Source organism: Tasmannia lanceolata, unplaced genomic scaffold, assembly GCF_043159265.1.
Source record: "Tasmannia lanceolata isolate RefF3 unplaced genomic scaffold, GAP_Taslan_0.1 ptg000013l, whole genome shotgun sequence".
Lineage (NCBI taxonomy): Eukaryota > Viridiplantae > Streptophyta > Magnoliopsida > Canellales > Winteraceae > Tasmannia > Tasmannia lanceolata.
Window position 1 is genome coordinate 43452041 of NW_027518690.1, and position 13371 is coordinate 43465411.

Genomic DNA, 13371 nt, shown 5'->3' on the forward strand with positions numbered 1-13371 from the left:
ACCCATCCCTTGACTTTAATAATGGCACCTTCTTCTCTCTTTACCCAAATGTGTCACTCCCAATTTGATATCTCCACTCTTTATTAATAAAAAATTGAGCTGAAAATCTTTCACCCTCAAAATTTATAAATTTCAGCCTTTTCCGTCGATATATTGTCACCTGATCCTAGCTAATAATTGTTGATATCATTCTCCAATTATCGCTCTCCTATCTAATTTTCACCTTCTCTCGATTTTTATCTTCCTTCCAAATCTTAATTTTCTTTTCTATTTTCCTTGTCGACCTGTTTCAGTTGAGGTACCTCTATGAGGTGTGAGCCTGAAATGGTAGCTCTACTCAGTTGATGTGCCTCAGAGGTTTGTTCCATTGTGATCATTTTCTTAATGATCGGTATCTAAAACCAACATATCCTTGAAGATCGATAGCTAAAATTGGTCCATGAAAACTCTCCCATGGAGGTTAGAGTCCCATCAAGCTTATTATGGCTCATCTTCAAGGAGGTATCATCTTCGGCAACATTGGCACCATATATCAAGTGACATATTCAGCATATTATTGTTTATCTATATTCAATGTTGTGCATCAAATTAGGAATTTTAGTTGGCGAATTTTATCGTAATATCGAACGTATGTAGATTTTTCAATTCACATATGTTTGATGGGGCATATTAGAGAATATCAAATCAGATAGATCTGATTCCTGGATCACCAACCATTAGATGAGAGGAGGGGTATTTAAGATAGATTTGGTAAATGGTTAAGATTAGGATTCTCTTGATCTTATCTTCTTCTTATGCTTATCTGTGAGTGCTTATTTAAGCACATTTCAATGTTAATGTAATCAACCGAGATTAGTAGAAATCTCTGATTTAATACCTACATCAATGGGCGTGAACACGATCTTTTACTAAGAGAAAAAAAAATACAAGGATTACAACAGGATCAATCCGCTAAGTCACTAACCTGCACCTTTTCCCTTATTTTCTAATTCAGGACAATACGCAAGTGTAACCCGAGAAAAACCCAAGAGAACTCTCTCTCTCTCTCTCTCTCTCAAGCCCCACCACACATGGATGTGTGGTTTTTCCATTTTATAAACCTAACCTAGCCGTCCATTCTTTCTCTCTCTTACTCGAAACTAGGGGTGTAAACGGATAGAATTCGAATCAGATATGGCTATATCCAAATTCGATTACAGTATACAATATCCGAATTCGGATTGGGATTCGAATTTGACGGATATTTAATATCTATTACCGAATTCGTATCCGTCAGATATTTTTCGAATTCGGATATTATCCGTATCCGTTTATCCGGTAAATTCGAACATTTTATTGCAGCACTTTATCTTTCTTCTCATTCTTACTCCTCGAATAAATTTTCCAAACCCTAAAACCATACCTCTACCTTCTCTTCACAAAATTAACTCTCAAACCCTAAAATATATGAGATTCTCTTCTTCCTTTTAAAACAAAGGCAGAGAGAGAGAGAGGCGGTGGGGATGGATGATGGTAGTGATAGTGGTCTTTGGGTTTTTCCTTTTTTTATGTATATGATGGAATGGGTTTGGGCTATTTTGAACAGTGGAAGTGGGAGTGCTGATTGTGGAAGATGAAGAGAAATGGGGATGGAGATGATGATTGGGTTAGAGATGGAGGTGACTAGCGGTGATGGAGGTGGCTGTGAGAAGGTGGAGAGGGGCGGCGGTGGATTTTGGTGGGATTTGAGGCACCAAGGAATGCCGAAGATGGTGTCTTAGCCTCCTCCTTTCTCTTGCTTCTCCTTGCAAACCTTAGAAGTCTCCTCTTTTAATTGCATTTTGGGTTTTTATATAACCCTAACTTGGAAAATTGATCTGAGCCGTCCATTTACCATAAATGACTATGGCCTTTTGCTCTATAATTCTCTAGAAACTATGCCATCTTCTTTCAATCACCGTCATCCATTTGTCTTTTTCATCCTACAGCCCACATTTGTTGCTTCATAAAGAAGCCATGTCAAACTCCAATAATGCCCTTAAAATGAGAGATTACTTCCTTTCCTACCCAAAACACTTTTTGTTTTTTGTTTTTTTCTAAAAAGAAAATTTACTTTTCTTTTAGAAACAAAAGATAGTGTGTCATTACTAAAAATAAATATTAATGATATTATTAATAATAAATAAAAAGAATTTACTTCTCGGATTCGGATGTTAAACGGATCGGATATACCATTTACCAGATTCGCATCCGCTAAGAGCCGGATATCTCATAAACGGATTCGGATAATATCCGCTTGAAACAGATCCCGATAATATTCGCTTTAAACGGATTCGGATGCGGACGGTAATCGAATTTTCGAATATCCATTTACACCCCTACTCGAAATAGGAAACCATCATAAACGTAGGAAGCCTCTCATTTGGAGAGCCCCACTTGGAATGGGAAACATGCAACTTTTCTAACACTAGTGGCGTCATTTTGATCATTTTTTATTAACTAGGGGTAATTTGATAATTTTCTAAGAAAAAGGATATTTTGCTTATTTTTTTAAAAAAGTATAGGTATTTTGGTCACTTTCTATAAAATAGTCGTGTTTTGGATATTTTTTAGGGAATGGCTAGCGTCCATCGCAAAAGGGTTTTCGCGGCTGGTCTGGCGGCAGACCAGCCACCTCATTAATGAAGACAACAACTTTTGTCTCCATTCACGAGGTGGCTGGTCTGACATGCGAATCCCTATTTTCTAAGATGAGTGTTTTGGTACTTTTTATAAGACCGGATTATTTTGATCTTTCTGAGGAGTCACTGCAAACTCAAGCGTGGCACTTTACCTAGTCTTTGTAACAGGGCTCACAATATTTATTTATTTAGACCCAAAACTAGGGCCAACAAACTTTTTTGTGGTTACCAAGAGTTCCCATAGCCGGCACAAGTTCCTGCTCGAATAGTTTCAGGTCACCTTGCTCTCTGCAATATGTACATCATGAATGCAGTCCATTCATTGTTTTGGATAAGCATGGCCTCCTCTAATGTCATATAGTCTCTTGTCACATTGCTTTCTATTTCTTGATGGTTTTAATGTTGCTACGAAAAGAACAACAATATTTGATTAAGGATAAAAAGACATTAAGTTATTTAATGCAAATATTTGAGATAGAATCTTAGTTCTAACCAATACCAATCCTTTGGGGGAAATTAAGGATCAGAGAGCTATCATGGGGATCATGGGATATACATCTTGCAAAGAAATTCTATAATTGTTAAGACTGATGATTTTAGTAGCTGGTGAACAGAAAGGTAAAGAGATTCTTGTCAATATATATATATATCATTCCTTGCGGAAACAAACTATAAGAATATATTAGAACAGATCTAGAAAGATCTGACCGTTGGATCATTGGTGTGGTAGATTAGGCTACTTAGCATATGTAGTTTTTAGTTATGTAGTTTGAATTTCAAATATAGTTTTAGGAAGTTATGGACATATTTTTCATTGACCAAGGGAGGAGCCACAAGGGCGGCATCGGAAGTGTTTGATTTTCTCCCTCCTTGATGGGCGTGTTCTTGTTCTTTCTTCATCTGGGATGTACATTGATTATCCCGATGCCGGGTTGATCGCCAAGTTCTCATTTCATTCTACTCCAATTTTTTGTCATTCAAAAAAAAAAAAAAAAAAAAACTTGGACATGTGTTTTCATGAAAATTACTTCTAAAAGTCTCTGTAAACATAATGCAAAGGCACTTAAGAATTTTTATTTAATAAAGATCAGAAAGAAAAGTACAAAGACCAACTGAAAGAGATACCACACTAGGAACAAGCTTACATGAAAGAAAAGTTCAAGATGGGAGGGAGAAGAAACAAAGGAAGGCGAACACGGAACAAGCTTACATGAAAGAAAAGTTAGAAGATGGGAGGGAGAAGTAACAAAAGGAGGTGAACAACCTAGATGGGCGTACTATGTAGAAGTATGGTTTCAATGGTGAGGCCCGGCCCGAATCCGAAGAAAACACCCCAGTCGAGACCTTCGCCAGTGGTCTTCGATCCCTCCTCACTAGACTTCTTCCTCATCTCATCCATTATAAACATCACACAGGCACTCGACATGTTTCCATATTCACTCAGCACTTTTCGACTGCAATGTAGTCTCTCCTGATCAAGATTAAGCTTGGCTTGAACATGATTGAGGATGGCGGGCCCACCTGGGTGGGCCACCCAAAAAACAGAATTCCAATCGGAAATCCCCAATGGGCCCAACGTCTCAGTTAGACAATTTTCGATGTTGGTACTTGGTAGCCACAATCGAGGGGAGATCTTTGCGCAATTGGAAAGTGAGGCCCACTTCGAGGAGTTGCCTGGCTACGGACCCTTCACTATTCGGTGCAATGGTTTGCCCGGCCCACACCAATTGAAACAAAGGCCTCTCTACATTCTCGATCGGATCGGCCCCCAAAATTGCTGCCCCGGCCCCATCCCCGAAAATTGCCACTAGCAATCAAGTGTTCTGGGTGGGAATGGCAGGGCCCACGGAAGAAAATGGCTGTAATTTCGGAGCAAACAACTAGCACGCGGGCCCCTTTATTGTTCTCTGCGAGGTCCTTGGCCACACGAAAGACGGTCCCACCACCAAAGCATCCGTTGTTCTACATCATGACTCGTTTAACGGATGGATCGAGGCCTAGCATCATGACAAGTTGGTAGTCTGCAGTTGGCATGCCGACCCCACTAGCGGTACAAAAGACTAAGTGGGTGATCTTAGACATGGGCTGATTCCACTCTTTGATGGCCTTTTTTGAAGCTTCCATGCCCATTCTTGGCACCTCATCTACTAGTAACTCTTGGAGTATGCTCAAAGAAGGCTCGGTGTCAGAGCATAAGCATGGATTTTTTGCTATTATCTCTTCGTTTAAGAGTATGTGCCTCTGCTTAATCCCGGTACCTTTGCCTGCACCCACCCGAAGGAAAAATATCATGAGCCCTGTTTGGAGTCCAGGATTTTTCTGGAAGTTTGGAAAAGAAATTATTTCTAAAATTTACTGCTTTTTTTACTCATGAAAAGAGGCGTGAACTAAACCTATTCATTTTTACTCGGAGGAACCTTCAATTTAAGATAATATATATCCCTCTAATTAACTATAATCATATCATTTCCCCTCGAGCTACCTTGAATTTTTGGTTACCATGAATTTTAACTACAGGTCGACCTTTTCACCATTTGACCAAACAGGTAGGAAGACTAATTACAGGTCGACCTTTTCACCATTCCGTCAGACAGGTGTAAAATATGTGAAAATGTATAATTAGTGGTTCCGAGTGTTTAAAATCCAATAAATACAGCTACTCTCACTTTTTATAGTGGTTTTGACTGCATAACTATTTCAATCTCACAATTTAAACTCTCGGAACGGAACAAGTATTAGGCCATCTAAACTATGAACCACTATAAGATCTAACTGTTTAGACAACTATTTAACTCATTATTCATACATTCATTGCAACTTTGACATCCACTGGAGTAATATTAGATTTTGTGAAGCAATATTTCTACCTTAGAACCACTATTTATACCTTAGAACTACTAAATACTAGTAAATAGTGGTTCCTAGGTAAAATTAGTGGTTCCTAGGTATAATTAGTGGTTCCTAGGTCTAATTAGTGGTTCTGAGTATTTAAAATCCAATAAATACAGTCATTCTCACTTTTTATAGTGGTTTTGACTGCATAATTATTTTAATTTCACAATTTAAACTCTCGGAACGGAACAAGTATTAGGCCATCTAAACTATGAACAACTATAAAATCTGACTGTTTAGACAACTATTGAGCCCATTGTTCATACAGTCATTGCAACTTAGACTTCCACTGAAGTAATATTAAATTGTGTGAAGCAATATTTCTACCTTGGAACCACTATTTATTCCTTGGAACCACTAAATACTGGTAAATAGTGGTTCCTAGGTATAATTAGTGGTTCCGAGTGTTTAAAATCCAATAAATACAGTCATTCTCACTTTTTATAGTGGTTTTGACTGCATAACTATTTCAATCTCACAATTTAAACTCTCGGAACGGAACAAGTATTAAGCCATCTAAACTATGAACCACGATAAGATCTGACTATTTAGACAACTAGTTAACCCATTGTTCATACATTCATTGCAACTTTGACATCCACTGAAGTAATATTAGATTGTGTGAAGCAATATTTCTACCTTGGAACCACTATTTATACCTTGGAACCACTAAATACTAGTAAATAGTGGTTCTTAGGTCAAATTAGTGGTTCCTAGGTATAATTAGTGGTTCATAGGTCTAATTAGTGGTTCTGAGTATTTAAAACAAATAAATACAGTCATTCTCACTTTTTATAGTGGTTTTGACTGCATAACTATTTCAATCTCACAATTTAAACTCTCGGAACGGAACAAGTATTAGGCCATCTAAACTATGAACCACAATATGATCTAACTGTTTAGACAATATTTAACCCATTGTTCATAAATTCATTGCAACTTTGACATCCACTGAAGTAATATTAGATTGTCTGAAGCAATATGTCTACTCTGGAACCACTATTTATACCTTGGAACCAATACATGGTTCCAAGGTATAATGTGTGAAGCAATATTTTTACTCTTGAACCACTATCTATACCTCGGAACACCTATTTATACCTTGGAAACCACTATTTATACCTCGGAACCTACATAGTGGTAAATAGTGGTTCCTAGGTATAATTGCTGCTTTTGAGTGTTTAAATACTGGTTCTCAGATATCAACAGTAGTTCCGAGAACAAAATATTGCTTCTACACATTTAAATAATGGTTGTAATTGTATAGACATAAGTTTCATCATGGCTTACTCTAAATAGAAACATAGAGGGTAATAGAGAGATAGAGAGATTATGACAATACACCATAGCATTGGAAAGATGATGATGACAATAACAAATACCTAACACAACCATAACAAATCTCTAACAAGTAAACAAGATGATGACAATACACCATAGCAATGTAAGGAACATGTTAAATGTATGCAAATGTATCACAATGGAGCTACTTGAGAAGCTTAGGTTTGAAAGCCAAAGAAAAATAAAAGATGCAATAAAATCTACATTTTAGGAGAGGGGAGTTTCACCTCTCTGCAATGGAATTTTGTTTGGGATTTTTACAATAGCCAATGGAGTTTGATTTTGGCGTGGGAAGAAGAAGGTAAAAAAGTCAAATAGGTAGGTGAAATGCATTGGGATTTGTTGCTTACTTTCTTGGAGGGAAAGGCAACATAAGGGCATTTTTGTCCTAAAACACTCATTGGGATGCGTTTCACCCCTTTTGAGAAATTAGCCAACTCTACCCCTTTTTTAGATTTTCAGATAAAAATCACAATTTTTTGAGAATTTTCCTATATATCTATGCGCAAGTGACCAGAGAGATTGCCATATCGTTTTCAAAATAAAGATAAGCTTTTTTTAAAGCCAGCTGACAAGAGAGGTCAATAAATTTTAAAATAAAAAACATGATCTCTCGTGCAGCCTGGCTCTTTAAGTAAGCATATTGTTCTTGATGATGGCATCCCATGATTTTGATAATGACACCCATCACTAGGGTAAAACAAAAATCCCAGAAACCCAAATATCTACCCAAATACGTCTAAAGATACGTGGGCAATTTTTTGGCAATGGCACTCATGCCAAGTTCAATCTTGTTTTGTCACCTTTATTGAAAACTGCTAGTGATAGAGCCATCATGCTTCTTGAATTTGGAAGTGTATTTCTTCTTACGAGAAAGACAAATGTGCATCCATGAAAGTCCATGGCTATGAAGAATTAGGGCTCGCAACGGGGCGGGTCCGGGCCGGATGTTGGGGTCCCCTACCCCTTCCCCTCTCCGGGGAATTTTCCCCCTCCCCTTCCCCTCCCCACTGTGGGAATGGTGGGGAATCCCCCTCCCCTCTCCGCGAGGAATATCTAATCCCCATCCCTTCCCCTTCCCTTCTCCACTGCAGTTTGGATCATCCTATAGCGTAGCCCATACATTACTTTTTGAAAAATAATGGACTATATGAGCGTACACCATATAAAATCTCATCACTCATCAGAGAGATGTGGCCTTTATTTGAGGGAAGGAGATTTTCAAAGGTTTTAATATTGCCTTCCAGTGATGGTTCGATGGAGAGATTTTAGGGATTTCTGGTAATATACTACTATAATGAGGGCCAATGCCCAATGAGTTTTGGGTAAAAGAAAATATAAAATGCTATTTCAGGGACATAACTGTACGAATGGTAATTATGAAAATTTTGGGGGAATCTTGTAGATATGTTTGAATCCAAGGGGTTTCTAGTAGTTTTCCCAAAAAAAAAACACTTAAAAAATAAAAAAAAAAAAAATGGCATTAATGCGGGGCGGGTCCAACTACATCCCCTTCCCCTCCCCGTCCCCGCACCGGGGAATTTTTTAAATCCCCTTCCCCTCTCAAATCGGGGAATCCCCTCCCCAAGTGGGGCGAGGCGGATCCCCGCTTTCCCGGGTGAAATTGCCAACCCTATGAAGAATTACACTTGGAACCCAAAGTTGAATTGTTTAATATACTTAATTTCTTTTTCCATACTTGGCAAGATTGCTACAAAAAGTGGGTAAAGAAAGGCAAAGATTACCCTAGGCTCTGTTCACTTGCCTTCCTGAGAAATGAAAAGAAAAGAAAATAAGCGAAATTTTCTCAGGAATTTTATTTTCTCGTCGTTCAGTTGTTTTCTCGGAAAAGTTTATTTACGGATGTGGAAATAACTTTTTAATATGTGGAAAAGGGATTTTCTCGCAGATTCTGTCGAAACTTTCTCGCATAAACCATGGGAAAATCACTTTCCTTTCTCGAGCGAGAAAATTAGTCGAGCAAGAGTTTCTCATTGCCTCCCTTTTCTGCACAAGTGCCTCTCCTCATATCCAAATTCGGCCGTTAAATCTTCCCTCCGGCGAGATCTTCCCTCCGGCAAACGATTCCAGGTAAGATCTCGTCTCCCTTTCCCTCCCTCCCTCTCTGTCTTCTATTTTCAGTAATTTTTTGAGACCCCCTCTCTGTGTGAAAAAAGGTTGTATCTGTTGGGAATCTCCTTCTCCCCCTCTCTCTCTCTCTGTTGGCAAAATATGGTGTTTTGAAACTCCATTTTTTCCGTCGAAAATTGGTTGGATCTGTTGGAAGGATCAAACCCATTTTTTGAAACTCCATTTTTTTGAAACTCGAAAATGGGTTGGATTTGTTGGAAGGGTCGAACTCAATATGGCATAAATGGGGTCTCTGTTTGTTTCAGGTATTTTTTTTTGCAAAAAATTGAGCGTTTTGAAAATCACAAAATCCAGCAAAAAGGGGTTTGTTGGGCTCTGTGAGTTTCAAACAGATCCATCCTTTTTCTCAAAATATCAATTTTTAAAAAATAGAGTACCTAAATAATGGGTTAGATCTACTGCTTAAATGGGTTAGATCTTATGTTTTTTCTGCAAAAATGGGGTAATTCGTCTTTCCTGCATATTTTCCCTCACTTTCTGGGCAAGTGAACAGTGAGAAAGCAAGGGAAAATTACAGTATCTTTTCCTTTCCTTTCCATTTTGCCACATCAGAATCCTTTCCTTTCCTGCAACGGGAAAACAAGTGAACGGAGACCTAGGGAAGGGAGAATATGCCTCATTTATGTCATATCTTGTCTTTTCTCACTACTTGTGTTGGAACTTGGAAGAAAGATGTTTGTACCTTGGGAAGAGAAAGGGACAAAACTTTCTCTTTATTCTTATCAAATGATCATAGTTTGAAGATATTTTAAATCTCACTCCTCTTTCTTCGGCAAATGAAAACTCATCTTGGAGTAAAACATAGTTCACAGCCAGCTATGGCACCACCTAAAAAAAATAAAAAATGTCAGACTATGCTCCTAAGAATCCTTTATTGCGTGGGAAGGGAAATGATATTAAAAAAAAACATCCAATGTCAGACTATGCTCCTAAGAATCATTTATTGCGTGGGAAGGGAAATGATTTATCGGCCCCTTCTATTCCTCAGGCTACCCCTTTGTAGTGTAAATTAGAACTCCTAAATACACAAGAAAGGGTTGGCCCAGAGAAGGAAAGGAGGCAAATATATCGCTTTCTTTGGGAGAAAACACCATACTAGTGGGGCCGACCACAAGAAAGGACTCTCGATAATCAACTTTGACTTTGTTTTAAAGCTAATTTGTTTGATGGAATCCTTGAGTTATTTAAATGGCTTGAAAAATCCGGGCCATTTATTTAATGGGCGCTTATATGGAAATGCTACATACTAACCATCTGCGGTTAAAGTCATGGTAAACAAACGAGTATTTCAAGTCGCCAAGTAAATGATCACTATTGAGGTTTCTAAACCATGCGTAAAGCTGTGCTCTCCTCAAAATATCTTGGTTACAGTTTTATCTTATTGAAATTCTATGTTTGCTTTTGAAATGCCAATTGCACAATTAACATTTGTGTTGAAGTTCTTCCTCTAGGTCGAGCTTAAAGAGTTCCGCCAATGATGGGCTATAAAGTTCTAAGCTAAAATCAAAAGCCCTCCCCAAGGCTAAGCGTCGCCAAAAGACCCCTCCGAGGCACGACATCAACTGAACCCGGATCCCACCTTATATGGTTGGAGATACCGAGGCACGACATCAACGGAACCCGGATCCCACCTTATACGGTCGGAGATACCAAGGCACGACATCAACAAAACATGGATCCCACCTTATATGGTCGGAGATACTGAGGCACGACATCAATGGAACCCGGATCCCACCTTATACAGTCAGAGATACCGAGGCACGACATCAACGGAACCCTGATCCCACCTTATACTGTCGGAGATACTAGGGCACGACATCTACGGAACCCGGGTCCCACCTTATATGGTCAGAGATACCGAGGCACGACATCGACGGAACCCGGATCCCACCTTATACGGTCGGAGATACCGAGGCACGACATCCACGTAACCCGGATCCCACCTTATAGGGTTGGAGATACCGAGGCACGACATCAACGGAACCCGGATCCCACCTTATGCGGTCGGAGATACCAAGGCATGACATCAGTGGAACCCGGATCTCACCATATAGGGTTGGAGATACCGAGGCACGAAATCAACGAAACCCGGATCCCACCTTATATGGTCGGAGATACCGAGGCACGACATCGACGGAACCCGGATCCCACCTTATACGATCGGAGATACCGATGCACGACATCAACGGAACCCGGATCCCACCTTATATGGTTGGAGATACCGAGGCACGACATCAACAAAACCCGGATCCCACCTTATGCGGTCGGAGATACCGAGGCACTACATCAACGGAACCCGGATCCCACCTTATACGGTCGGAGATACCAGGGCACGACATCAACGGAACCCGGATCCCACCTTATATGGTTGGAGATACCGAGGCACGACATCAACGGAACCCGGATCTCACCTTATACGGTCGGAGATACCGAGGCACGACATCAATGGAACCCGGATCCCACCTTATGCCGTCGGAGATACCGAGGCACGACATCAGCAGAACCCGGATCCCACCTTATACGGTGGGAGATACTAGGGCACGACATCAACGGAGCCCGAATCCCACCTTATATGGTCGGAGATACCAAGGCACGACATCAACGGAACCCATATCCCACCTTATACGGTCGGAAATACCGAGGCACGACATCAACGGTACCTGGATCCCACCTTATACGGTCGGAGATACCGCGGACAATATCAATGAAATTTGGATCTCCACCCTCCGGCCCAAGCCATGCGCTGGCGCGGAAGGGCACAGGAAGTGAAGAGGTGAAATTGGGAATGATCCTCCGAATAACACCCAAAACGCTTCCCATGTAAAAGACCTGTCCCTACAAAGAACAGGCGGGTCTGTCGACTCCGAGGTAATCACTCGAGAGAAAGATGACCGTCATATAAAAGGAATACCCAAACACCGCACTCACGACGGCGTGGTATAGGTATCCTTTCTCTCCTATAACCATCTAGAGATGTGCTCGACATTCTCCACACCAGGAAAGGCCAACGAGCGGTTCCTCAAAAATTGATAATGAAACATACGGACGAACATTCATACACAAACTAAAAGGGCTCGGACCCTAGTACAAGGATCCAGCCACCCTACTACCATTCCACTTAGATGGAAAAAGAGCCTGGTTGAGCAAAAAAGGCTCGGACCTTAGGACAAGGGTCCAGCCGCACTACTACCATTCCACTTAGATGGAAAAAGAGCCTGGTTGAGCAAAAAAGGCTCGGACCTCAGGACAAGGGTCCAGCCGCACTACTACCATTCCACTTAGATGGAAAAAGAGCCTGGTTGAGCAAAAAAGGCTCGGACCTCAGGACAAGGGTCCAGCCGCACTACTACCATTCCACTTAGATGGAAATAGAGCCTAACTGAGCAAAAAAGGCTCGGGATCCAGTACGAGGATTCAGCCACACTCCGCGTAGATGGAGAAAAAGCCTGGTTGAGCAAGAAGGGCTCAGACCTCAGTACAAGGGTCCATCCACACTACTATCACTCCGCGTAGATAGAAATATTGCCTCATTGAGTAAAAAGTGCTCGGAATTCGGTACAAGGACTCAGCCACACCCACGAATCAAAGAGAAATCTGGCCAGACCCGAAGGAAAGATCAAGATCCCTTCCTCACGGCACAACATAAAACAAAATGGTCAATGCCCCGCTCAGCCTCCTCGCACGCATAAGGGAAAACAAATGGAATATCTAGCTCACAAGGCATACAAACAACGATAAAGAGGCCCATAACCAACGGGGCCTTCAAAATAACTTTTTTCAAAGAAACAAAAAAGAAGAAGGAAAAAGGCTCATGGAGAAGAAGACGGAAAAAACCCTCCTTCGTAAGCCTGAAGAGAAACCCTTGGGTTATGAAATGAAATAACCCGCTCTACACGTGTCGTTCTCCAATTGGGAGGTCAACCGGAGCCCCATAACTACAATGTGACCCCTTGAGAAAGAACCGCCGAATGTAGCAGCACGCCCCTTCGCCTTCCCAGATTCCCATCAATACCCTCGTCACTATATTCTGTGACCGGATAAAGAAACTTACTCCCTTGGTCCATCGAGTAGGGGGGTATTATGATAGGGAGAAAATACGGTAGGATCGTTAGATCCCGCCACGTGTCACCCTTATACGAAAGGAATCTAATTATGATCAAGAAGAGTATAAAGACAAGTGTTGGAGGAAAAATAAATAAATTCCCCTCTTACCTTAGACACGTGGCATATATGCTAATGCATGGCAAGCACACCGACAAGTGGCAAACATGCTAAAAACATGGCATGCACAAGGACACATGGCTTATACTCCAAAACATGGTGTAAG

At 40.7% G+C, this 13371-nt stretch overlaps 1 pseudogene; it reads right to left on the reverse strand.

The window, feature by feature from the left end:
* Positions 1-3924: 3924 nt before the first annotated feature.
* Positions 3925-4952, reverse strand: LOC143891299 (chalcone synthase 2 pseudogene; annotated as a pseudogene).
* Positions 4953-13371: the final 8419 nt, after the last annotated feature.